Source organism: Mustela lutreola, chromosome 10 (assembly GCF_030435805.1).
Source record: "Mustela lutreola isolate mMusLut2 chromosome 10, mMusLut2.pri, whole genome shotgun sequence".
Taxonomy (NCBI): Eukaryota; Metazoa; Chordata; class Mammalia; order Carnivora; family Mustelidae; genus Mustela; species Mustela lutreola.
Window position 1 is genome coordinate 86,061,422 of NC_081299.1, and position 4,245 is coordinate 86,065,666.

Here is a 4,245-nt window from a genome sequence, read left to right on the forward strand (position 1 = left end):
AGCTGTACAGTGTGAGAGTAGGGGGTTAGAGGGTTAGAGAAAAGGAGGAGACAGAGGAGGTTAGCCTCTGGTGCAGCGGGACATCCATATGTCGTGGGTTTTAAATCAGGTGACAGACCGATGACAGAAGAATTCAAGACACACCTAGTATGGCTGTGGCTTGCCTTTTGGATGAAAATGGGATGGAAGCTGGAGTGAGGAAGGGAAGCAGAAGTTGAATCACACCAAGGGTGAGCGCCACCGGTCAGTCTCACTGGGGAGGCGGAAGTGGATGTGAGAAGCACAGCAGGGGAGGCATGGCCACGATTGGGCAGCTGACAGGATGAGGGGACGGGCAGGATAAGCAGACCTCGTATTTTACAAAGCCAGGGAAATGACGGTGCCAATGATAGGGTAGTTGGTAGAAGTAGCTGGTTAAGAAGAGAAGGTCATTTTAGGCTTTCATCGAACATAGAATCTGAGGTGAGAATGACAGCTAGGCAGTACGGATCTGGGGAGTATCTAGAGAAATTCTGGTGAGCATTTTCTAGTATAAGATACCACAACAACCAGAAATGAATCCACATCTTGTGTTATATAATCTATCACAAAGCACCTAAGAAATGCTTCTCTCGCATCGAAGCTGATTTCCCCTTCTTGACTATAATAGCCATGCCCACCAGTATTTCTGTCCTTTTCCATTTCTGACATTTCTATGACTAGTCCAAAAGCAAGACTTGTGTATTTTATTGGAGGAAAAAAAGTAGATATTCCAGCTGATGGTGATTTCTGTTATCAAAGAGGAACTGTTGTTACCACCTTCTGAATGTTTTTGATTATGTGTGTTTTGAACAAATTTGGAAAATTATACTATAGAAGTTCAAATCTACAAAACTCCGAAGGGCAGCTAGAAACAGAGGCAGATTTTGATTCAATTAAAAAAAAGCACTTTCTAAAAATGTGAACTACCCATAAAAGGAAAAAGCTAATTATATTCCCTCTTCTGGAAATATTTTAGCAAAAGCCGAACTCTTTAGAGATTCTATATATAGGATTCTTACTTTGAGTAAGATGATTGGACTAAAAGACCTCTACAACACTTCTTATACTTATTCCTTTCCTCTCATATATTGAGGATAGATGAGAAAAGTTTTAAATAATACCAATGAATTTGTTCACTTATTCATTTAAGCAGTTGCTGTACTCTTAGTATGGGCCAGGCACTAGGCTAGGCCCTAGGGATGCAACAGTGAAATAGACACTGAACAGGGCTTCAGTGAGTCGTCTATTAAGGGATATGGCAAACAGAGTGTTAAATGCTACCTTAGAAATAATACTTGGAACTCTGGAAGTATAAAGTTTCCTCTTGATGCGTCAAAGAAGACTTTCGGACTAAATAACTAAAAAATTAAAAATATCAAATATTACACTGAACCAGATTGTTGAAAATGGAAGAGTCTTAAGTTCCTCTCCATGAGTATACTTGTCCAGTATGCACTATCTGGACACAAAAATTCTGCAGCTAAGTCTATTGTCAGAAATCAAAGCCTACTAGAAGATCTTTTCATATGAAAATGTAAACTACAGTCTCACACATGTGTTTTGGGTTCGCAGAAAACCTAAATCCAACTGAGACTGAAATACTTAAAAATCTAGATAAAATCCTTATTTGGAGGATGATGTTGTGTGGGATTAATTGTTTTTCCTCCATGTTACCTTCACCCTTCATCTCTTCTCTGCAGGCTGCTAGACCGGATTGTTCCACTGCCCCCAAAGAGAGGGGCAAGGAAGAAGGAAGGGGAGGGAGTTGTGGCACAACTAGAGAATAAGGACATCAAATTCTTGGCAGGCTAACTAGCAGAGGTGGTTGTCTAAATGGAGAAGAGCAGTTACAGCCTGAGATCGTCCTCCTAAGGGAATTTTTGCAACAGAAACGAAGTTGCTACAGGAAAATAAAATTATTTTCCTAAAATTTCAGATTTGTAATCTGAGAACTTCACACGTAGCCCTCAATATGTATGAGAAATTTGATGGTTAATGCCCCTAAATAATAATTTAAGTGAAAATTACAACCACCAATAAATTGCAGGCTTATTTTATTATAAAGTTCTGTATTTCATATACGCCCTCACCCACTCCTTAAAAGACGTTGGAGGATTCAAAACTACTTCGGTTCTTGTGGAAAATGAAAATTTGAAATCCTGTGAAAAAGATGTGGGATAACATCAATTAAGAATTTTATCTCCACCCCTTAGAGAAATAAATTACTACAGAAAAATACGAAATGAGGGAAATCAGTTTATGGAGGGAAGGAACTAATAGATTTTGATCACCCACTATGTGCCAAGCATCCTAATAGGAACACAACATATAATCACCCTAACCCTCTCAACAACCCTGTAAAATAGATTAAATTATCCTCTTGTTGCCAATGAGCAAAAAAAGACTGAGATTCAGTGGCAGAGCCAAGATTTAAATTCAGGCGTATCTGATGACAGAGCCAAGATTTTCTTGTAAATGAAGATGAAAGATCCAAAGAATAATAGACATCTTGAGATCAAAGTTGCAGGATTACCAATGCCAAAAAGTTATTCACAATACGATAATAGTAAGAGCAGCTGTCAGAAAGAGACATGAAGCAAAGGACATGAAAGATAAGGGAGAAAAGAGAGAAAGCAAGGTAGTATTATTGATGTCTACTATGTGTCAGGAACTGATCTAGAGTCATAATATTCATCTAGCCCTCACAGCAGGAAGAATCTCATTGACCAGTTGCTCTGTGCAGATCATTCTGGAGTAACAGTTTTAGAAAATATGTATATGCAAAGTATTAAAAGGGAAGTGCTCTGCTTTGGCATATCTATTCTGAGTGATAACAGCTAAGACTAACTGAAAGCTTATTATGTGTTGGGTACTATCTTGAATACTTACACGTATGGATTCATTTAAATGAATCACAAAAATCCACAGTGAGGGGGATCTAATTATTATGCACAGTGAATGACTGAGAATCTGGGGCTCAGAGAGTTTTATCATTTGCTCAAAGTCACACAGCTAAGAAGTAATGGAGTCAGAATGTGACTGCAAGCAACTGGTTTCAGAGTCATGGGAACATTACTGATACCCTCAGCCCCTCTTACTATTCATCCAAGCATAATGTGACTACCGTATTCATTTGTCTGCATTATGCCCTCTGAGGCACAGAGAAAAGCACAAGATGTAGTCTCTACCCCAGCTTACAAATTAAACCATCTGGTTTAATCTACCTTTAAAGTGTGTGTGTGTGTGTGTGTGTGTGTGTGTGTGTGTGTTTGTGTAATTATTCTGATGTCTCAAAATATCATTACTGTGATTACCTAAGACCATCTTAGTGGTGTTCATGAAATAAGGCCAGTGAAGTTCCTAGCACAAGACTGAATAGATCAGTTATAGCAATAGAGATCCATTAAATTTATTTTGGAGCTATTTAATATGGTCTTATAAAAAGAATTGTGTCAATCATAATAAATAGTTAAATTTATTTACCTATACTCAACCAAACGTGTTAGCAAAAAAAAGACACTTGAAAAATAATAACTATTTTCCAAATATTATAAAATAATAGCAAGTAAAATAATTGGAATGTAGCCAGTTTCACCAGTCTCGCTGCTCTAAATTATAATATATTAAGGGACTTTGTGTGCCTGTTTTCTAATCCATTTAAAATGGGTTTTGAAGATTCACCAAGAACTGGGGATTATCCAGATGACTAAAAACACTAGGATAGCTTCCTAAAAAAGAAAGAAACACCTTTAGTAACTACTTTTCTTCTATGGATGATATTAGGGATATGTCATTTCAAACAACAAATACATGCAACTAACTGGGAATGAAAACAAACAATGTAAGAAAGATCTTTTTTTTTTTTTTAAGATTTTTTATTTATTTACTTGACAGAGAGAAATTACAAGTACACTGGGAGGCAGGCAGAGAGAGAGAGAAGGAAGCAGGCTCCCCGCTGAGCAGAGAGCCCGATGCGGGACTCGATCCCAGGACCCCGAGATCATGACCTGAGCCGAAGGCAGCGGCCTAACCCACTGAGCCACCCAGGCGCCCCTCTTTTTTCTTTTTTTTTTTTTTAAAGATTATTTATTTATTTGTTTGCGAGAGACAGGGAGAGGGGAGCAGAGGGAGAGGGAGAAATAGGACCCTCCGCCACCCCAAGTAGGGAAGCAGGCTCAGTGCAGGACTCTATCCCAGGACCCCAGGATCATGACCTGACCTAAA